Genomic DNA, 24,600 nt, shown 5'->3' with positions numbered 1-24,600 from the left:
AGTCATCCACTAGTGATTTTGCTCAACCCGAACCACTAGATTTCCAAAGACTCAAAATGGTCACTTTCCAAGTTACCTAAAACTGAACTAACTACTTTCCCCCTATGGGATTAGCATCCTGGGACTGTGAGGAAAACATCCGTATACTTTCAGGCATAAACAGATGAAAATTTATGTGCCTGATTGTTCATATATCACTAAAGCTATATCTTTCAATTCACTAATTCTATGAATATGGAGGTATTCTTGAGAATAATCTTATAGTTTATTATTTGCACATTCTCAATAGTTGCATATGACAGACTATTACTGTTTAGAAAAACTGGATGAAAGCTCTCAATACAAAAGATTTCTGTGAACTTTAGAATGGTAATCCAAAAGCTTCCACTAGACTGTTGCGGACGAAATGACACAAAGACAAGACACACACAAAAGACAGACACAGACACAACTCCGGCCGGAGGATCAATTCTACGCAAGCCCCCCTTGTGGTTTATTTTATACCCCAGTAACTGGATACAAACTGAAATCTACAAGATGCATTCCTTTACCAAATAAGGGCAAGAAGCCAACACATTCCAAGGACAGGGGGGAGCAAAGGGAAGAAGCGACCACAACATGTTTACTAAGAGGCCTGCTCACAATTCCAGCCTCCTCCTTATTTCTAAGGAGGTCTTGTTCCCTCGTGTGCTAGCTGATCATTAACCTTGGATATTGTGTGCAGGCCCCTTGGCAGAACATCCTGTTTGCAGGCATGATCTGCCCAGGCAGAGAGTCCCGTGTGCAGGCACATCTCTGCATCCCTAACCACGCTTTCTTGTGGTCACTGTCGGGCTCCCACACTAGACTAGCTGGGAAAAAATCTAACTGAAAGTATTAGGGTAAATACCTAAAAGTTTTGTTGCCCAGCAATTGTATAGAGACAAACTTAGTGATGTGATTTAGATTCTTGTGTTCCCGATGGAAGGGTGAGCCTTAGAATTGAGCTACCAATTGAAATTTCCAACCTCTTCACATACTTACCTGATATGCTGTGGAGCCAGCAATCACAAATCTATACCAAGAAACATATATTTACCTTATTTGAAAAAAAATGAAGCAAACATTTCAAATGCACTGTGTAACCTTGAAACTTAGTAAAATGTTGCACTCCTTCCTGAAAAGGACCCCAAATCTATAACCAAAGAAATTGGCTGTATTGTAACATGCATGATCAACAGGTGACCTAAATTTTTTGAACCTCTTATCTGTATTTTGCCTTAAAATAATACCTAAAAATAGCCTAAAGTGTGCATTTTGCATGTGCTAGTTTGGGACGCATTGAATCTGAAGCAGACAAAGAAAAAATATACTTCCCAAATTCACGCTGAGAACATTAGTGAATGTGGATTCAAAAAGCCCTCCTCAGAAATCATGCTGTGATACAATGTAAAGGGTAATAAAGGAGGAACTCATGTTAGCATCCATCATATCACTTAGAAAATTAATGGAAAGAGACCATCTATTTCTCTGAAAGGGTACGCTAATTATGAGTCACAGATACAAGTATAGAGGCAACTTTCTAACCCAAAAACATTGGAAAAGCTTCGGTAAAAACCACTTAGTTACAGGTAAAAAAAGGATGACAATGTGGAACTATGAGATTCATTGTGAAGAGATATATTTAGCTGATATTGATTATATTCTTGAGGCCATCCTGTTTTGTTCTCTGTTTTATTGAGAAATAATTAATATGTATCACTGTACAAGTTTAAGGAAGACAGCATGATGGTTTGATTTACATATATTATGAAATTATTACCATATATTATGATTAATGATTACCAGTAATGTTAGGTTCAGATGGCTAACATCCATCTTCTCTTATAAATACAATAAAAAAATAAAGAAAAAATAAAGAAAAAAATTCTCTTCATAATGAATATTCATAAGATCTACCTATGAACATGGAAGCATAGGTATGTTTTTGAGTTAGCAACACTTGTTATCTTTTTTTTAAGTTTATTTATGTATTTTGAGAGAGGGAGAGAGCATACCAAGAGGGGAGGGACAAAGAGAATCCAAGCAGGCTCCACGGTGTCAGCACAGAGCCCTATGTGGGGCTCAAATCCATGTACCATGAGATCATGACCAAACGGAAACCAAGAGTCCAACGCTTAACCAACCGAGCCACCCAGGTGCCCCTCTTTTATTTTTTATAATAGTCACCCTAATAGGTGTGAAGTCATATTTTGGTTTTGATCTGCATGTTCATTGCCACATTATTCACAATAGCCAAGATATGAAAATAAGCCAAATGTTTATCAGCAATGAATGGATAAGGAAAATGTAGTATGTACAGACAATATTATTTAACCTTAACAAAGAAGAGAATCTGGCCATTTATAATAACATGGATAAACCTAGAAGACATTAAGCTAAGTGAAATACGAAGGACAATTATTGCATAATTCCACTTATAGGTGGTATCTGAAGTAGTCAAATTCGCAGAAGCAGAGAATAGAATTGTGGTTTCCTGTGACTGCAAGGAGGGGGAGATGGGGACATGTTCAATGGGCATATAGTTTCAGTTATGCAAGATGAATAAGTTCTAAAGATCTGCTGCACAACAAATTGCCTATACTCAGCAGTATGATATTGTGCACATGAAAATATGTTACAAAGATAGATCTCATGTTAAGTGTGTTTACCACTCTCAAACACACACACACACACACACACACACACACACACACACACACAAGGAAATTTTTGGAAGTGGTAGACATGTTTAGTGCCTTGATTGTGATGATGGTATCATGAGTGTATGCACATGTCCAAACCCACCACAAATTGTGTGCAATTTTTGTGTATCAATTATACTTTAATAACACTTTAAAAAATTAAAAAGATACATGTATGGCAAGTTTTACCTCCTGACAAATATATGGCAACATTGTGTTCAGATATTTTTAAGAAATAACACTCCTACATTTTTCTTTAAGTACTTACAAGATTTTCTAAGCACTAGAACTGACTCTCCATCTTAGTTGTATTTCTGATTATAATTATAAAGAATATGAGTATGTACGAAAATTGACACGGTGTTTCTGTATCAAAAAGTACCAAGATCACGTGCCTCACTGGCTCAGTTGGTAGAATGTGCGAATTTTTTAAAAATGTTTTTTATTTATTTCTGAGAGACAGAGAGAGAGACAGTGTGAGCAGGGGAGGGTCAGAGAGAGAGGGAGATACAAAATCTCAAACAGGTTCCAGGCTCTGAGCTAGCTGTCAGCACAGAGCCCAACGCAGGGCTCAAACCCACAAACCGTGAGATCATGACCTGAGCTGAAGTCAGATGCTTAACCAACTGAGCCACCCAGGTTCCCAAAGTGTGTGATTCTTGATCTCAGGGCTATAGTGCCCCACTTTGGGTGGGGAGATTGCTTAAAATTAATTTTTTAAAAAAACGATATTAAGATAAAGAAATTAATTTAAAATTGTTTGTAAGGCTTATTTTTTTTAAATTACCAACAGTAAAACAATGAAAAATGGAAAGTAAAGTGACCAGTATGGACAATCAATCCAGATCAACCACAACTTGTTATTTGCTGTTCTATTATCTTAATTACAAATCATTACAATGGCTTTTCCTCCAGTAAAATTAAAACTAAAATTCATGCTTTCAATCTGGTCTATAAGAAGCAGACATACGTTCACTATCCAGCCTAGGAAACATATATGTGTATATATATGTAATATATACATGTATGTATGTATGTATATATGCATGTATGTAATATATATATATATAAAACACCATGACCTCTGAAGTCTTGTGTAAGCCCCTGCCCAGTTCAATCTCCCCGTATCTCTCCAGAAATAACTATCTTGACTTTGTGTTTACAGTTTTCTTGATTTTTTCAATATAGTTTTTAACATCTTTTACTACCTGTATATTCAACCTCAAATTAATGTATTGTTTAATGGTCTATTCATAAGCTTTATTTAAGTAGACTCAACTGTGTGTATTTTTACTTCTTTCACTCACTAGTCCCTTAACAGAATTCAAATATGTTGATCCTCTATCTTGTTATTTCATTTTGTTCTACTCTATACTCCATTTTATGAACACACAAAATAATGTTGATATAGTCTAGTATGGATAGACTATTGGCCTTTCCATTTTTATTTCAATGAACAATGTTGCCATGAGAAATCTTGTGCATCAGGAATCTTGCTGAATCAAGGAAATGTGTAGGTTTTCCAAAGGAACTGCATGTGTTAGGACTCCCACAAGCAGCATGTAAACAATGTTCCATATCCTCAAAAACACTTCATACCATCTGACTCTTATTTTTGCCAGTTTGGTCAATAGAGATAGCAAGTCCATAAGCCTTTAATTTTCACTTCAATACTTAGTAATGATATTAAGTCTTCTCATACATTTACGGGCCATTTGTGCTTCCTTATCTCTGAACTACTTATTCATAAGTCTTACTAGTTTTACTATTGCATTGTTTTCTTTATCCCATTAATATATATATTTGTCAGTTGTACATAAAGTAAATAGCATCCACTTTGAGGCTGTTGCTTCACTCTATTATGATGTCTCTTGATATACAGAAGACTTTAGGTTTAATGAGCTCATTTAGGTTTAATGAATCTTAGCCATTATGATTTATATTTTGTGTGCTAAGAATAATGGATTATTCTTTTTTGTTCAGTGCATGATACTTACTATCATTATACTTTTCTGGTGCTCAAATGATCAAATATGTCAAGAGGGAGCCCCTTCCAGATGGTCTTGTGTCATTTTTTATATCAACTTTATTCTGGCACATGATAACTCAGTCTCACCATGTGCTTTCCTGTCCCAGACCAGGAATCAACCATTTCTCTAAGAAGCCTTCTTCCTTTTTTCATGATGAATTTTACTTTAGAAACCAAAATCCAGGCAACTGGTGTTCTAAATGCCACTAAGGTATTCTTTTAGGCCCTTTTTGTGAAAAAAAAAAAAAAAAAAAAAAACCAACAATTATTATTATTATGAAATATATGGTTTAGCAAACATAAGATTTCATTATCATTTCCAGTGCATAATCAAAATCAGAAAGGGTTTTCTCTCTTTTATTCCTTTAAATTCATATATTATTTTCTCTACAGTGAAAAATTGTAGTTCCTAGTAATAGCAATACAATAATTGATTTGCTGCATTCTATAATACACAAAGAACAGTCTCAAATTGTACTGCCAGAATTTATATTAACAATTAACCCATAAGTATCCCATAAGTAATGTTTAAGATATTTTTTATAGGGGCACCTGGGTGGCTTAGTCGGTTAAGTGCCTGATTTCACACAGGTCATGTTCTCACAATGCGTGGGTTCGAGCCCTGTTCCAGGCTCTGTGTTGAGAGCTCAGAGCCTGGAGCCTGCTTCATATTCTGTGTCTCCCTCTCTGTCTGCCCCTTTCCTGCTCACACTCTGCCTCTCTCTCTCTCTATCAAAAATAAACAAACATTTAAAAAAATTTAAGGTGTTTTTTAATAGAATAAGAATGTGCAATCAGAGCAGTTTCTTCCAAATGTTTCCTGACATGTTTTTCTCCACATACTGTCCACATGTGCATTTGTTGCTTTGTATTATATTTGGGGAGTGCCTTTCATCCTTTTTAATATGATTTTATGTTTTAATGTGTGATATTCAAGAGTGAAAATAGCTTAATGCTTGTTTTAGAAAATACTAATGTACTCCGGTACGATTTATATATTTGAGGAAAATGCAAATTTGGTCTTTGCTCATGCACAATATCATCTCCAGCTGAAACAGGTTGAATAAGAATGAGCAAAAGCATATGCACAGACCTGAAACATACACCAGGTACCTTAGCTCACAGCGTGTTATGAGGCACACACATCCACTTCTGGTGTTACAACTTTCCTTGAACACTCCTCCACTTCACAAAAATACACAAGCTGTACAGGAAGTCAAAAGAAAGCTGGAGTAGCTATACTTATATTAGACAAACTGGACTTTAAATTAAAGACAATAACAAGGGATGAAGAAGGGCATTATATAATAATTACAGGGTCTATCCATCAGGAAGAACTAACAATTATAAATGTTTATGCACCGAATATGGGAGCACCTAAATATTTAAAACAATCACAAACAGAAACACCTTATAGATAAGAATGTGCTAATAGCAGGGGACTTTAATACTCCACTTACAGCAATGGATAGATCAACCAGACAGAAAATCACTAAAGAAACAATAGACTTGAATGACACATTGGACCAGGTGGATCTGACAGATATATTCAGAAGTCTACTTCCTGAGGCCAGGGAATTCACGTTCTTCTCAAGTGCGCATGGCACATTCTCCAAGATAGAGCACATACTGGGACATAAAGCAGCCCTCAATAAATATAAAAGAATTGAGATCATACCATGCACACTTTCAGATCATAATGCTTTGAAACTTGAAATCAATCACAGGAAGAAGTCTGGAAAACCTCCAAATATATGGAGGTTAAAGAATACCCTACTAAAGAATGAATGGGCCAATCAGGCAACTAAAGAAATTAAAAATATATGGAAACAAATGAAAATGAAAATACAACAATCCAAAGTTTATGGGATGCGGCAAAGGCAGTCCTAAGAAGAAAGTACATTGCTCTCCAGGCCTATTTCAAGAAATTAGAAAAAGCACAAGAGCAAAATCTAACAGCTCGCCTAAAGGAACTAGAGGCAGAACAACAAGAGCACCCCAAACCCAGTAGAAGAAGAGAAATAGTAAAAATCAGAGCAGAAATAAACAACATAGAGACCAAAGAAACAATTGAACAGATCAATGAAACCAAGAGTTGGTTTTTTGAAAAAATAAACAAAATTGACAAACCTCTAGCCAGGCTTCTCAAAAAGAAAAGAGAGAGCACTCAGACAAAATCATGAGTAAAAATGGACTTATTACAACCAACCCCTCAGAAATACAAGCAATTATCAGGGAATACTATGAAAAATTATATGCCAACAAATTGGACAACTTAGAAGAAATGGACAAATTCCTAAACACACACTCACTACCAAAATTCACACGGGAAGAAATAGAAAACCTGAACAGACCCATAACGAGTGAAGAAATCGAATCAGTGATCAAAAATCTCCCAACAAATAAGAGCCCTGGACCTGATGGTTTCCCTGGGGAATTCTACCAGACATTTAAAACAGAATTAATCCCAATTCTTCTCAAGCTATTCCAAAAAATAGAAGTCGAAGGAAAACTCCCGGACTCATTTTATGAAGCCAGCATCACTCTGATTCCCAAGCCAGACAGAGATCCAGCAAAAAAAGAGAACTATAGGCCAATATCCTTGATGAATACGGATGCAAAAATTCTCAACAAGATCCTTGCAAATCGAATCCAGCAGCATATCAAAAGAATCATCCACCAAGATCAAGTGGGATTCATTCCTGGGTTACAGGGCTGGTTCAACATTCGCAAATCAATCAATGTGATACATCATATCAATAAAAGAAAAGATAAAAACCATATGATCCTGTCAATAGATGCAGAAAAAGCATTTGACAAAATACAGCATCCCTTCTTAATAAAGACTCTCGAGAAAGTTGGGATAGAAGGAACCTACTTAAACATCATCAAAGCCATCTATGAGAAGCCTTCAGCTAACATCATCCTCAACGGGGAAAAACTGAGAGCTTTCCCCCTGAGATCAGGAACACGACAGGGATGTCCACTCTCACCACTGTTGTTTAACATAGTGCTGGAAGTCCTAGCATCAGCCATCAGACAACAAAAGGAAATCAAAGGCATCAGAATTGGCAAAGAGGAAGTCAAACTTTCACTCTTCGCAGATGACATGATACTCTACATAGAAAACCCGACAGACTCCACCAGAAGCCTACTAGAACTGATCCAAGAATTCAGCCAAGTTGCAGGGTACAAAATCAACGTACAGAAATCGGTTGCATTTTTATACACCAATAATGAAGCAACAGAAAGAGAAATCAAGAAACTGATCCCATTCACAATTGCACAAAAAACCATAAAATACCTCGGAATAAACCTAACCAAGGATACAAGAGATCTGTATGATGAAAACTATAGAAAACTTATGAAGGAAATTGAAGAAGACACAAAGAAATGGAAAAACATTCCATGCTCATGGATAGGAAGAATAAATATAGTTAAGATGTCATTACTACCTAAAGCACTCTACACATTCAATGCAATTCCAATCAAAATTGCACCAGCATACTTCTCAAAACTAGAACAAACTATCCAAAAATTTGTATGGAACCACAAAAGACCCCGAATAGCCAAAGTAATACTGAAAAATAAAACCAAAACGGGAGGTATCACCATCCCAGACTTCAGCCTCTACTACAAAGCTGTCATCCTCAAGACAGTATGGTATTGGCACAAAAACAGACACATAGACCAATGGAACAGAATTGAGAACTCAGAAGTGGACCCAAAAGTATACAGCCAACTGATCTTTGACAAAGCAGGAAAGAATATCCAATGGAAAAAAGACAGCCTTTTTAACAGATGGTGTTGGGAGAACTGGACAGCAACATGCAGAAGAATGAAACTAGATCATTTTCTCACACCATGCACAAAAATCAACTCAAAATGGATAAAGGACCTGAACGTGAGACAGGAAACTATCAACACCCTAGAGGAGAAAGCAGGAAACAACCTCCTTGACCTCCACCGCAGCAACTTCTTACTTGACACATCCCCAAAAGCAAGGGAATCAAGAGCAAAAATAAACTGTTGGGACCTCATCAAGATTAAAAGCTTCTGCACAGCCAAGGAAACAACCCAGAAAATTAATAGGCAACCAACGGAATGGGAAAAGATAGTTGCAAATGACATATCAGATAAAGGGTTAATATCCAGAATCTATAAGGAACTCACCAAACTACACGCCCGAAAAACAAACAACCCAGTGAAGAAATGGGCAGAAGACATGAACAGACACTTCTCCAAAGAGGACATCCAGATGGCCAACAGACACATGAAACGATGCTCAGCATCCCTCCTCATCAGGGAAATACAAATCAAAACCACACTGAGATACCACCTCACGCCAGTCAGAGTGGCTAAAATGAGCAAATCAGAGAACTCTAGATGCTGGCGAGGATGTGGAGAAACGGGCACCCTCCTACACTGTTGGTGGGAATGTAAACTGGTACAGCCCCTCTGGAAAACAGTGTGGAGGTTCCTCAGGAAACTAACAATAGAACTCCCTTATGACCCAGCAATAGCACTGCTAGGAATTTACCCAAGGGATACAGAAATGCTGAGGCATAGGAGCACATGTACCCCAATGTTCATAGCAGCACTCTCAACAATAGCCAAAACATGGAAAGAGCCTAAGTGTCCATCAACAGATGAATGGATCAAGAAGATGTGGTTTATCTATACGATGGAATACTACATAGCAATGAGAAAGAATGAAATCTGGCCATGTGTAGCAACATGGATGGACCTTGAGGGTGTTGTGCTGAGCGAAATAAGTCAGGCAGAGATGGACAAGTATCATACGTTTGCACGTATAGGAGGATTAGGAGGAACTTAATGGAGGACCGTGTGGGAGAAGAAGGGGGGAAATAGGGGGGAGAGGGAGAGAGGCAAACCATGAGAGACTCTTGAATGCTGAGAACAAACTGAGGACTGATGGGTGGGTGTGGGGGGGAGGGGGCATGGGCATGGAGGAAGTCACTTGTGGGGATGAGCCCTAGGTGTTATGTGGAAACCAACTTGACAATAAACTATTTGTAAAAAAAAATTAAAATTAAAATTAAAAAATAAGTGTCTTTGGCCTTATTATAGATAAATAAGAGGGAAATCATTAGTAATTACCTCATATGTGGAAGGGCGGTTTCTTGCAGTAACCCATCTTTTGAAACACAAAAGAGTAACGGGAATATTTAACCCTTTGATTGTTTGTCAGAAGCACAGAACTCATATGAAGTCTGACATTGTCAATATATATTTGCATCTTTAAATTAGAAATATCTCAGCTTCATCAGCTGATGCTCTTATCTCTGTCCCCTTTCGATTTACTAAACATTTTTTTACCCTTCCTCACTTTCATAACCCTCTGCCATTTTTGTAAATTATTTCCATAAATTCAATCATGCTTATCCAATCTGAAAACAAGTTAAGACAAACAAGCAAACAAATTTCTCATCTCTTGTCTGCATCAATATTTATCCTCTCCCTTCACCATACAGGCTAAGTTCTTTCAACCCAGACTCATTTTTCCAAGAGACTACAGTCTGGAGCTTATCTCTTTCCTTATCTTGAAATCAATAATGACCTCCTTTTACCATTTTCAATAGATATTTATTTTCTCTACTTGTATCTCTGCAGCACTAGACACAGGTGGCCATTCCTTAATTCTACCCCATCTTTCAATACAGCACATTTTTATATGATTTATCCAACCTCCCTGAAAGCTTTTTAAAAATTCTTTACTATTGACTCTTCTCCTACACAGTTTCCAAATATTAGAATGTTCAGTAATTGGTCACGTACCTCTTCTGTTCTTAGTCTAATTGTTCCCTCAGTAACTGTACCAATCCCCACGGTTTTAGATGCTATCTATATCCTCTTGATTTCAAAATTTGTACTTTCAGCTAAAATGTTATCTGAAAGCTCTAGACTCAAACATAATTTCCAAGTTGACATCTCTATTTGGATATCAGATGTTAAGAGAATTCCTACGCTATGTGACTCAGGTTGCTGCTTATTGCTACAGATGCTGTCATTCGTTGCTAAGAGCTTTCAGATGCCCTAACAACCAAGGTGGCCCATAACCTCAGAAGAGTAAGAGATGGTTTTCAAAAGGATTCTAATGCTTAAATTATAGAAATATTACAGATGACAATAAATGGAAGATCATGAAAGGGGTCCTTGGTGCTACTGTTTTAACTCCCCGTGGAGAGCACCACTTTACACACTCTGCCTGATGATGCCTGGTTGAATTGACTGATCTCTTACTTGCATGCGCTTGGTCAAAATGAATTCTATGACTCAATTTTCAAATGTATAAAAAAGTTTTTCCTCAGAAAGTACAGCCAACTTGTTGAAATTAAGAAGAGGTGGGTATGCATTCAGCTGACAAAATGTGTGTGAAGTTACAAGCAGAATTTCAAAAAAGGTGACCAAGCGATAACAAAAATGCTCAAGGTAGGGGTGCCTGGATGGCTCGGTCAGATTAAGCATATGACTCTTTTTTTTTTTTTTAATGTTTTATTTATTTCTAGGAGAGAGAGAGAGAGACAACGTGAGCAGGGGAGGGTCAGAGAGAGAGGGAATCACAGACTCTGAAACAGGCTCCAGGCTCTGAGCTGGCAGTCAGCAGAGAGCCCGATGCAGGGCTCAAACCCACGAACCGCGAGATCATGACCTAAGCGAAAGTCGGACGCTTAACCGACTAAGCCACCCAGGCTCTTGATCTTGGCTCAGGTCTTGATCTCATGGTTCGTGAGATTAAGCCCCACGTGGGATTCCATGCTGACAGCACAGAGACTGCCTGAGATTCTCTCTCCTCCTCTCTCTCTCTGCCCCTTCCCTACTCCCACACACACGTGTGCATGCTCTCTCTCTCTCCCTCTCTCTCTCTCAAAATAAATAAATAAACCTAAAAAAAGTCCAAAGTATAAAACTATCAATTTAACTCTTTCTGAAAGTGTTGAATAAGTCAACACGATCTTTCTAAAACAGAAAATGACCAATTCGTATTTGTAGTTTAGAAGCTTGAGTTGAATAAAACCAAGAATTTACACATTTGGAGAATCATCCAGGGTTTTCTATTCTTTAGTGTTGTTGAGATTTATATCACTTGACCTATTTCTGGCTATTGGTTCATTCTTGCTGCTCTTTCATTTTTCTTTTAGTTTACAAATCTAAGTCGGTCTAGCCCTCCCACTCCTCCCCAATTTTGTGTAAATTCCTCCCCTTCTAGGTTTTATCTTAAAGAGCTATTAATTTTTATGCCATTTTAAACAGTAAGGAATAGCAGCTAAAAATTGATGAAGTTAAATAACACAGCTCACTTTGAAGGCTAGTGTCTAATTAGAGCTATTTCAGAGACTGTGTATTACCTCCCTTAAGGTTGACGAAGACAATACCTTGAAGGCCACCACTCTATTGATTAAGCAGCTGGATCCTGCCATTATCAGCTCTCTTTCCTTTTTTGAAATTCGTCCCTGGGGAATAGGACTGGAAAACACAAGTTATTGTACAAGTTATTGGTCTCATTACTGGCACCAAGAAAAAATGTGAAAATTCTAAGCAGAAAGCTAAAGTTTGAATTGCCTAAGAAATCCTGACCTAACTGCCCTTAGGCATTTTTACTCTATAGTTATTTATACAGTTTTGCACTGCTTAACCAATAAAATTCATGCCCATTAAAACCTAGTACAGAAAACATTCTATTTTCTAGTCTTGTCCTGTATTATTTCCTTACACGAACCTTTACTCTTATAAGCTATTAGAACCCTGCCTCCTTTTCTCTTTTTTAATTAGCACCCGCTGTTCTGTGATGCCCAATATCTCTTGAAAAGTAGAGCATATTGTTAGTGATTGATTGCTCTAAGTCATCCTCTTCATTGTTGCCTCTGGAATACAAATTAGATTTGCCCTTTTCTCTTGTATGCCACACCATAACATCACAAGAATCATCCACTAATTGGATAATACCTAAGAAAACAGGAGTATCACATCTTCTTCAATTTCTGATTAACATCAAATATAGACCATGCTTTCTGAAGTCTGTGAATTAATGTCTCCCACACATCATTCCCAAAGATACCTTTATTTTCTTTTCACAGTGCTTGTGCCTATGAAAGCAAGTATCTGTGTCCCCAGCCAGAGCAAGATACTTAACATACATGAGAGCTTTGTAAATGTTTATGAAACAAATGAGTGAAATGGTGAATGTTGGTATTCATTGTTGCAAGTAGCTAATGGGGAAACTAGGATTTACTGGAAGGATTCCAAGTATTTTACAGAGTCTGAGGAACAAGATGAAACAAGGCTTTGGCATAGAATTGGAACTGGGAGTGCTCCGGAAGTCTTCATTATACTTAATTTCAACCCGATATGCTTCATTTTTCTTTGCTCCCAATCCTCTCTCCCCCTCTTCATCCTCTGTCTCTCCCTCTCCTTCTATTCCAGCTTTTGTTGCTTATGCCATCAATGTCACAGGATCCAGTATCTCCAACTGCTTTTTGCAATCCACGTTTGCAAATATAGAGACTTATTTGCCCTTCTTAGTCCAAGTGTCCGTCCCCAAAGTAACTATGGACAAAGGGTCAGATGTACAAGATATAAATAGAGTTGTAAACATGCAGATGAAGGAGAAAAAGAGGTAAATTCTAGAAATAAGTGGTAGGCACACAATGAGACAGGTTCCAACAAGGAGTCGCCTACACAGTGAATGACATAAAGGGGCTTTTAGGTGAAATAATTGAATAATATTTATTTAGACCTTGTTATGTGGATTCCTAGACAATGTCTTGGGATGTGCCAAGATACTACATACAGCCTTTTCATCTTTCAAGTATGCTAGAATATTCTAATGGTGCCAATCAAGTATTGTCTTTGTTTCCACTGAATCTCCCCGTCTGTCTTTGCAATGGCAAGGAACCTGAAAGTCTGTGATATCATCACTTTACCTGCTGATCAAACTTAGAGGCTCTTTGCAGCCCGACTACACAATTACAGTTTGTATTTTGTTTCTCTGTGGTTCCAGACTTATAATGAAATGATTTGACAACACTATTACTATTCCAACTGTTTTGCCACTGCCTCTTTTCTTCCGCCCTTATCCCTGATAATGTATTTTTTAATTTCCCAACCTTGAGGATAAACCTAAATTCACCTTGGAGGAAAAAAATAGATTGATTTGGAGGAAAAAAATAGATTGACATCTGTTATGTGCCCATCACTTTTCTATGCACTTGATGGATATTTCTATTCTTTCCAATGTCAACATCATAAAGTGAGAAATCTTTTTATTTTTTAATGTTTATTTGTCTTTGAGAGAGGTACAGAATGTGAGCACAGGAGGGGCAGAGAGAGCAAGAGATACGGAATCCAAAGCAGGCTCCAGGCTCTGAGCTGTCAGCACGAGCCTGACATGGGGCTCGAACCCACAAACCATGAGATCATGATCTGAGCCGAAGTGTGATGCTTAATCAACTGAGCCACCCAGACACCTCAAGAAATCTTTAATTCAAGGTGAGAAAACTGCAGCTCATGTAACTTCCCTAAGATCACATGGCCAGTAAGAGAAGAAAATTCTCTTCAAATGTTATTCCATCTCACACCAAAGCCTATGCAATTTCCAATACAATACATTATCAATTAATTATTATTGATTTACATAGTCATATACTCCCCATTCTCTAAGTTCCTGACTCACTTACTTTTCTGATTTTTTTTAGCAAAGTAATATAAAACATACAGATGCAAATTTTTGCATTTTTGTTAGAAATGACTGTATTGATATCTAATTGCTCCTGTAAAATATTACCACAAGCTTAGAACCTTGCAACAACTAAAATGCATTATTTTACAATTCTAGAGGTCAAAAATCTGAAAATGAGTCTCACTAGCTAAAATGGAAGTCTCAGCAAGGCTGTGCCCCTCCTATGTTCCAGCTTATCGAGGCTGCCCATATTGGTTGGCTTGTGGCATTGCACTCCCGTGACTCTGCTTCCATCACTTTGCCTCTTTCCAGGACTCTGACACTCCTGCCTTCCTCTTTGACTGATAGGACCCTGTGACTACCCAGGGCTCCTCCAGATAACTGGAAATAATCTCCTCATCTCAATATTCTTAACTCATTCATGCCACAAATTTTCTTCTGTTATGTAAAGTAACATATTCATAGGGACTAGGGATTAGAGCATCTTATTATGCATGATAAAGCCCTAGTAGGGCTTTCCTTAATTATCATAACAATGTATTATAGGACTTATTCCTTAACAGTCTGACTGATATGCATGATGACGAAGATGCATTTATTATTGTTTGATACTGGGTGGAAAAAGAGACAAAAATGATGTCTAAGCAGCACATTATACTTCCACCTATCTTTACAGTGAACAACAACAAAAAACCCCACCTATATTTTGTGTTTTTCTTTTTCACTCATTTTCCAATTTTTTATGATCATTTTTACTGAAAAACATTGTAGACTGAATGTGCCCTTTTATCTTGCCTCTTTCTTCTCTAACAGTGATTAATGATTGAAACATGAGTTGGATATCAAAGAGGCTGGATTGGAGAGACACAGCTAAGGTCCACTTACTAACTCTTCCCCAAGGTGGTCTTGTCCATGCATTCCTGGAGGCACAGCTGGACAGCTGGAAATCTCTAGTAGAAGAACAGTTGCTCCAATAGAGTTTATTGCAGAGCAGGAATAGTGAAGAGGAAATGTGATTGCAGGCCGGCGGATCCTAAGGGGAAGCAATAGGCTGGGCCATGCACGCAACTGTTCCACCAATTAAAAACAGAAAATAAGGAATAAAGAAAAGCAGGAGTTCACTTTTCAGTATTCCAAAGAGCATGAGAATGACCACTGGGGGACCATCAGAGACACAGAGAGAGAAGAAAATATTCCCCTATGAATAATATCTCCTCTTAACCTCCCACCTACCTGTGTTTCTACTTTGAAATTGTGATAAAGAACAGAAAGACAGAAAGTTAAAGAAAGTAAAGAGCCCACATCTCACTAGAGTTTGAAAGCATTTGTTGTGCAGTGACTATGGGACACACTCCTGTAGGCCCTGTGAAAAGCGCAAAAGTATTGTTGAAGGATAAATTGCATATGGTGAGGAGAGAGTAAAGTGGACCTTTAAGAGCACCAAGAGTATCTAGGATGCCCAGCATTGTATCTGGGGATCGCCCAGAGGAATGGTAGGCAGAATGGGGTGAAAAAAATGAGAAGAAGCACAAATGACCTTGCCTCAAGGACACAGAGAATCTGATTCAGGGTATAGGCACCTAAAAAGAAAGAAAACATTTAAATAAATGAATGCATGTAAACTGAATGAATAAAGACATTATACAAAGATTAGTTCTTTAAATATACTTAAAACAGCTGATCTAAATAATTTTTTCTAGTAAGTCCAATGTCTCAGCTTCCTTAGGGACAGAAGCTGATTTCTACTGATTGCTATGGATTGCTTTCTTGCTGTATATAGGCCACCTTTTCTTGTTTTTTTGTATGTCTTTTCACTTCTGTTGAAAACTGGGATCTTACATAAGATAATGTAAAGTCTGGAAGTCAGAGTCTATCCCCCTCCCCACCCATTTGTTATTTTTGCTGTTAATTGCTTAGTGACTTTCATGAGATACTTTTACAAAGTTTGTGTGCTTTTTTTTGTGTGTGACCACTGGCCACTGGTTAATAGTCACCTAATGATTGGAAAGAGATTTCAAGTTACTGAAGCCAGAATGTTTCCTAACCTTTGCCAGGGGCGAGGTGGGGGTGGGGGGATCTATGTTGGGATACACCTTGAACACTAAGCCAAGCAGCTGACAATACTATCTTACCCTTTACTTTCTGCTTGCACAGAGCTTCAGGGGCAGCAAAAGGTGAGTTCCTGGGGCCTTCTCAGGTCTTTTGTGAGCATGTGCACAACCCTGGACATGCACCCAGCTCTACACATTCAAGTGGCCTTCTAGGTTTCCAGGAACATGTCAAAGACTTTCCTTTGCTGTGGACATCTCCTTCCCCAACTTTTCCTTTTAAGCTCTTGGTGAGCCTATTGTTTGCCCTAACTGTTATCTATCTCCTCAGCTGGCTATGAAATTAAACAATTTGTCTCTAACAATTTCACAAATGTCCCCATGGAAGAGGCTTTTCACTCTGTCAGATCAAATAAAAACTGTTTTAAAAGGGGTGTTTTCCATATAACTATCTGACAGATCAAATAATGACAATTCTCTGAGAATAAAATTTTGAAGGAGCTCCAAACCTGTTCTGCTTCTTCTGGTTGATGCCAGGTTTCTAGTTTTCACTGTGATTGTGGGCTGTTGGTTTTCAAATCTACCACAGAGCCTGGGAGAAGAGGGTGGCGATATGGCAAGTTAAATATGACAAATCTTTCTGTTCTTACTGAGATTCAGCCATTTTTATTGAACAAAGACTCCTTGAATTCTGCAAGCTTTTTGTTAATTTCCAGAACTCTGAGAAGTTTGATTCTGAGAATTCTGATCGGTTTTCTCATTGCTTTAATGGAAGAAGAAATTTTTTGATGTTCTTCTCAGCCATTTTCGTTGATATGCCATTATAAATATTAAAAGACTGGGTCTAGGGGCATGTGGGTGGATCCATTGGTTGAGCATCTGACTTGATTTTGGCTCAGGTCATGACCTCACCATTCATGGGACTGAGCTCCATGGTAGGCTGAGCATGAAGCCTGCTTGTGATTCTCTCTCTCTCCTCTCTCTGTCCCTCCCCCAATGCTTGTGCACATTCTCTATCAAAATAAACGAACAAACATTTTTTAAAAAGACTGGGTTTGGGATTATTAAATTATTAAAGGAGATATTGTGCGTATTTTAAAGGTCATTAATTTACAAAAGAATCCATTTACATCAAAATGAGAGTAGAAACATGTAGTGGGGCAAAGGTCACATAGAAAAGACAACTTAGCAGGTAATTAATTGCCTTGCCCATGTGAGAAATGACAGCAACTTGAAATAGGGTGTTGGCAATAGGACTCAACCAAAGCAAACAACTTTGAAAGATATTTAGAATAAAAACTTATCAGGTCTCATGTTGAAAATTAGAGGAGTGTGGTAGGCAAAATTATGGTCCCCATGATCTTCACCCCTTGGTGCTACTCCAGTGGTTATGTCACTTTGCATGGCAAAGTGGATTTTACAGGTGTAATGAAGATTTTTAATCAGGTGACCTTAAATTAAAGAGACTATCCAAGATTATCCAGGGCTACCCAATGCAATCACACGGGCGCCTAAAATAAGAACAAGACAAAAAGGAAGTGTGGCAGAAGAGAACATCAGAGAGATTCAATGCATAAGAAAGGCTTGCTGGATGCTGTTGCTGGCTTGAAGAAGGAGAGGACCTTCCAGAAGGTGTGAAGGCCTAAAAGGGACCCTGAGAACCAGATGAAGACCAAAGAACTGGATGATACATTGGGCTTTTAGCTCAATGAAACCCTGAGGAGAGAATCCAGCCACACTGTTCCAAACTTCTTTCCTAAAAAACTCTGAAGTAATAAAATAATATTTGGTAATGTGTTAACAATAGAAAAATTAAGACACAGGGTGAAGGAGAGAGGGAAAGCAAGGTTGCAATCTTATGTGTGGCATACAAGTAAAGGGAAATTGGCATAATTTTCTGAAATAGGAACAGGTTGCGGAGTGAGGAAGTGAAAGCCAAGTGAGAAGCAAGAATTACGAGTTCTGTTTTGGACATGTTCAGCTTCCAGTACCACTGAAAGCTCAAGTAAAAAAGTGCTAATAGTCTATTGCTCATGTAGATCTGGAGCTCAGAGAGCAAATCAGGGCTAAGATGATGAATTTATTTGCATATAGCTATTCACTGACAGCAAATACACGGATAAAACTGCCTACTACACGAGTATAAAATGAAAAGAGACAAATGATTATTGGAAGCTGTGTTGCCTCAGATTGCTTAGGTAGAGACTAAAACAAGATTCCCTTAATGAAACTTCTATACACGCCTGTGTTCCTCAATTTATTTTAAGGTACATATTTAGAGTTTGGAATACAATTTGTCTTTCTCAGAGCACTTCAGGGGACAAGAGTAACCAACATATTTTAATATCCTAACGTTTTCCTAGAATGTTTCCTGAAACTCCAAATAGTGTAAACAGTGGCTGCACTATCAAATATCAAAGATTGCCAATTTAGCAGACAGACTGGCATGATGAAACTCCCCATCTCCCTGCTTCCCTTAGCTCAGTCAATTCTGCATTTTAGGATTGAGCATTCAAATATCACACTTCTAAGTATTTAATATCTACATTTTCCAGAACTCCCTCGTTTGAAAAATATAGAAAATCTCAACTAGCTTAGGCAAAAAAATAGAAAATTCATTGGGTATATACATTCAGTAAACAATATTAATTGTTTTTTATTAATTACATAGCATAGCAGATACTGTGCTGAAGGCCACATATTCAGAGGTAAACAATAAAGCCCTGGTCCCTTCACTCCAAGTTAACAACCTGGTGGGGTATGCAGATATTGGGTAAAATATACACCAGGAGGAACAGTTGGATAACCAAATTGGAGCCAAAGCAAGGATGGAGATGAGCCTTAGAAACCACTGAGACAAGAAACCACTCCAAGAATAACAAGTACTAAGGGCATTTATTACACTAGATCCTTTTCTATTCAGAATCTTTGATAATTCTCACAACTGTATAATTTGAATAGCACTTTCTCCATATTGCAGATGAGGAAATTCAGGCTCAAAAAGATGAAAAAATTGTCTAAAGTAATTTAGATAGTAAAATAGAGAGCTAATACTTGGACCCAGAGGTCAAAACTTCAACATTCATGCTCCTTTCACTGTATCATTTTACTTCCATCCTAAAGTCCAGGACAATGAGAAAATGACATTTATGTCCAATTTTCTTATTTTCTTTTTAATTTTTTTTTGTTTGAGAAAGAGAGCACACACCTGCAAGCAGGGGAGGAGCAGAGAGGGAGAGAGGAAAGAGAGAGAGAGAGAGGAGAGAGAGAGAGAGAGAGAGAGAGAGAGAGAGAGAGAGAGAGAAAGAATCTTAAGTAGGATCCATGATCAGCACAAAGCCTGACATGGAGCTCAATCCCACAACGTTGGGATCATGACCTGAGCATAAATCAAGAGTCTGATGCTTAACTGACTGAGCCACGCAGGTGCCCCATGTCCAGATTTCTTAAAAAGTGTAAAATACATGACAACTTTCTCTTTCATTCATGCCAATGACCAAGTGATTCTATGACCTCTACTTTCCTGCTGAAAATCATTTCTCTGCACAACTGACTTCATAACTTTGAAGACATCTTACACTTATGTAATTAATCCATTAGCATGGAAATAATATATATATCTATTTTACATATAGATATAATATATACAGAGAGATTATATGTATCCATATATATGGATATGTTAATACTGAAGTAATCTGTATTGCTTAAGAGAAACTTAACATATTTAGGTGTGAAAACAATAAGAAATTAAAAGAGATGTTAATAGATTTTTTAAAGGTAAGTTAAAATTAAAGTAAGCATATTACAATAGTGATACAGTTTAAATGTATTAGAGAAGAATACATTAAAATACTCCCAACCTGATAGATTTAGTATTGTTAACATACCTCATTTACCTGGCATTTCTGAAAACAAAGCCATTTGAGATGGCTCAGCAGTCGGAAGTATAAACCACATTCTTTATGGACACATATATCCATAAAGGGAATAGTGTCTCCAAAGAATATGATTTCTGAGGAAAGCTCATGTTAGAGACATAGCTCAGTAACACAATTTTTTAAAATTGAAAAAGGATCAACTATATCGATACAAAAAATATAGTTAATGCCCATTTTGATCTATGTATTTCATTTTCTTCTGACAGCAGTGCCAAACACTGAAATCCCAGAATTTATCATGAATAATGCAAAAGCTACACACGGGTTCATCTAGCCGTATTAAAAATCCTTGGCTTCAGGTTGACATTCCACCATTAGGTCGGGGAGAGAAGAACCTCCATTTTCTAGTTCAGGGGGCAAATTTAACTTCTTCTTTGCTAAAGGGCATGACCCACACTGGGTATATATATGCATGTACACCCACCTGCACACACATGCAGGAACAACAAACACAATTATTTCAAGCTATAAATTGCAAATCCGAATTTCTGAGCTCTTAGAAATAATGTTTGGTGACTCTATGGGTGTCAGAGAAGATTTATGTAACCCCAAGAAGAATAAAATCATTACCCAAAGTAAAGATGTCGTTTTGAATATATTGCACTTATTTAAGTATATCCTCCTGACAATAATTTGAATTGTGTTTGCTTACCTATGCTTAACAAATGACTCTATATCAAAAATGAGACCTGGGGTGCCTGGGTGGCTTAGTCAGTTAAGCGTCCGACTTTCGCTTGGGTCATGATCTCGCGGTTCGTGGATTCGAGCCCCGCGTCGGGCTCTGTGCTGACTGCCAGCTCTGAGCCTGGAGCCTATTTCAGAGTCTGTGTCTCCCTCTCTCTCTGACTCTCCCCTGCTCACGCTGTCTCTCTCTCTCTCTCTCTCTCCTAGAAATAAATAAAAAAATATTAAAAAAAAAAATGAGACCTGAGTACCACAGCCTGAGAGATTCTGTATATCACAGGCACTAAAGGGTAAGTGTTACCCAAGTGACCCCAAACCCTCCAACTTCCTGGGTTCTCTTTTTAGAATAATTTAATTCTCCTTCATCCCAAGTACTCTGGGCAGTGTATCACTGTCCCAATTATTTCTGAAGTTCTTGGAAGCAGGTGCTAGAGTTCTTTCTGCCACCTTTCTGTCCAGATTTAAACTCTAGGAATTACTGAATGTTTTGATCCCTGCTTGCCATCCCAACCCTTAAAGCTTCTTTCTTTTCTTCCCATCTCATCATTCCGTAAGTGTATCTCATCCCTTGTTCCTTCTTTCAAACCTCCATTGGAATCCTTCTTTTCAAAAATTATTTTAATGTTTTTTTATTTATTTCTGAGAGAGCGAGAGAGACAGAGAGAGAGAGACAGCATGAGCATGGGGGCGGGGGAGCGGTGGTCAGAGAGAGAGGGAGATACAGAATCTGAAGCAGGCTCCAGGCTTGAGCTAGCTGTCAGCACAGAGCCTGATGCGGGGCTCGAACCCATGAACTGTGTGATCATGACCGGAGCTGAAGTCGGATGCCCAACTGACTGAGCCACCCAGGCACCCCAAGTGGAATTCTTTTTGGTGCAACCAACGTCTACTCAGGGCTTTAGTAGAATGAAACAACACTAGCAGAGTGCATAAAAGAAAACAACTTTTTAATAAAAATTTATAATCTTTTTTAATGGCTATTTAGTTTTGAGAGAGAGCAAATAGGAGAGAGGCACAGAGAAAGACAGAGAATCGGAAGCAGGCTCTGAGCTGTCTACACAGAGCCCAGTATGGAACGTGAACTCATGAACCCTGAGATCATGACCTAAGCCCAAGGATGCTTAACCGACTAAGCCACCCAGGTGCCCCAAAGAAAACAATTTTTAATTTGTCACTAGATGTCGGTGACTTAATGCCATGATCTATTGCCACCATTGAAAACTTCCAACGAGCTGCCCTTATTCTAAGGCTATTTGTTTGCCTATTTTTTTAATTTTTGTGTTATCTTCTTTTTTTTTTTTAATGTTTTATTTATTTCTAGGAGAGAGAGAGAGAGACAGCGTGAGCAGGGGAGGGTCAGAGAGAGAGGGAGTCACAGACTGAAACAGGCTCCAGGCTCTGAGCTGGCAGTCAGCACAGAGCCCGACGCGGGGCTCGAATCCACGAACTGCGAGATCATGACCTAAGCGAAAGTCGGATGCTTAACTGACTAAGCCACCCAGGCGCCCCTTGTGTTATCTTCTATAACTTTCACCCCATCACATCATCTTCATATTGTCCAGCAACAGCTAGAAACTCAAAACTCAGAATTTCTGTTATTCAGAGCCAGACATGGGGCTAAACCTCATAGTGAGAGGCAGTGAGATCATGAACTGAGCCAAAACCAAGAGTTGGAGGCTTAACCAACTGAACCACCCAGGACCTGCTATTGCTTCTCATCGTGGTGCACACAGTAAGGACAACACTTCAATCTGTTGAAGCATTAGCATTCCAGGCTCTAACCAAAAACAAATCTGTGTGTCAGACTCCACTTCCCAGCCTAGTTTGTATGAAGTTATACTCTAGGAAAGGGTCTTACACACCCTTCTGCTGAGTGATTGATGCATTTCCCTTCCTAAATTGAAGTGCAGAGACACCAAAAACACAACTATTAACAAACAATAACATTCTGTTAACAAATGTTAAGTAACATTTGAAATAACCTTTGAAATATTTATGACTGGATTTCCTTCTTAGTTTCTTTGATTAGTCTTCTTTATTACCTTTCTACTAATTTACATTTTCTTTTTATTTTTCTCTTGCAGTAGCTGATATGGAAAACTAAAGATGTGGGGCTTAATTCATTGTAACTTTAGAATTTCAAAATTATTTTGGGGCGCCTGGGTGGCTTAGTCGGTTAAGCGTCCGACTTTCGCTTAGGTCATGATCTCGTGGTTCGTGGGTTCGGGCCCCGCATCGGGCTCTGTGCTGACTCCCAGCTCAGAGCCTGGAGCCTCTTTCAGTCTTTGACTCCCTCTCTCTCTCTGACCCTCCCCTGCTCACGCTGTCTCTCTCTCTCTCCTTAAAAAAAATTTAAAAAAAAAAAAAAAAAAGAATTTCAAAATTATTTTAGTACTATTGTATTAGAAAAAAATGAATTTTTAATTAAGACGATGTTCTAGTCAAGCCCTTCATTTTATAGACTAGGAAACTGCAGCCTAAAGAGATTCAGTAAGACTTGCTGAGAATATCTCCGATTTTATTAAAATGGGAATCTCGGTCTCTTGCTTCTCAGGCCAGGGCTTTCTACAATATGCCATGCTGCCCTCCATCCCTATGGTGCATCTAGCTTGTCACACTCAATAACAGCTAATATTTTGTGTTGTATTACTTACTATTGTTTTATGTTTATTATTATCATCTAAACTGATGAATTATAACTCTCTTGAAAATAAAGTTTCTTCTTGATTCTGTAGTGTCCTTGGAAGCTTGTACACTCCAGCTCTGGGAACACTTTGAGCCCTCAACATTTACTGGGTAATATTAATATATCTAGTTTTTACAAGCACCTTTCACATCATCTTGACTTGAGTGAATGTCGTTAAAACTAAGATCAGATTCATCTCAGAAGTAAATAATACATCTTTTGGTATCTCCCTACTAGTGGTAATGTGAGAAAATGTTGCTAGATCGAATGAAAGCTTCAAGGAGGAATTCTAATCCTCCCTGAACTGATGTTTCCATATGGAAGAAACTCCATTACAACAACACACCAGCCTCTTTGTTCTGGTACTCACTCTTTGCCTGAAATCTCACACTCTCCCAAAGGGAGATAGGAGAATGTCTAACTAAGGACAGGATTTCTGTTTTCACAACTCCATGGAAATGACTTTTATACTGTATTCTGTTTGGTGGCCCTGAGTCTGGCCCTTCTCTACAAGGCCTATTGTCTTCAGAGAGGTTAATTTTTTATTTGCTCTCAGCAGTAATTCAGACATTCGATAGCTAATAGACTATGTGCTGCGCTCAGCGGGGCAGAGAGTCCTGTAGTTTGAGGGGATAAATTTAATGGTGTGGAGCAAAAATAACAAAACCACTTGCCGGCTATATTCTCCAGACAGCTTCTCAGTAATGAAGCTGGTATTTTTGACCCCTACATCATTTGATTCCAAATTCAGGTGCTAGGGGCAAAAAGGTGTTATTTATTTAGTGAGCT

General features: G+C 38.2%; 1 long non-coding RNA gene across 1 annotated transcript; it reads right to left on the bottom strand.

Moving 5' to 3' along the window:
• Nucleotides 1-4,720: 4,720 nt before the first annotated feature.
• On the bottom strand, nucleotides 4,721-12,221 carry LOC120239987. The gene is made up of 2 exons (XR_005530549.1): nucleotides 12,123-12,221; nucleotides 4,721-4,978 (listed from the first exon to the last, which is right to left on the bottom strand). It is a non-coding gene; the product is annotated as an uncharacterized LOC120239987 (long non-coding RNA).
• Nucleotides 12,222-24,600: the final 12,379 nt, after the last annotated feature.

This window comes from Hyaena hyaena, unplaced genomic scaffold, assembly GCF_003009895.1.
Source record: "Hyaena hyaena isolate Hyena2069 unplaced genomic scaffold, ASM300989v1 scaffold_244, whole genome shotgun sequence".
In the NCBI taxonomy this organism is placed as follows: Eukaryota; Metazoa; Chordata; class Mammalia; order Carnivora; family Hyaenidae; genus Hyaena; species Hyaena hyaena.
This window is presented reverse-complemented; position numbering and strand designations above follow the sequence as displayed.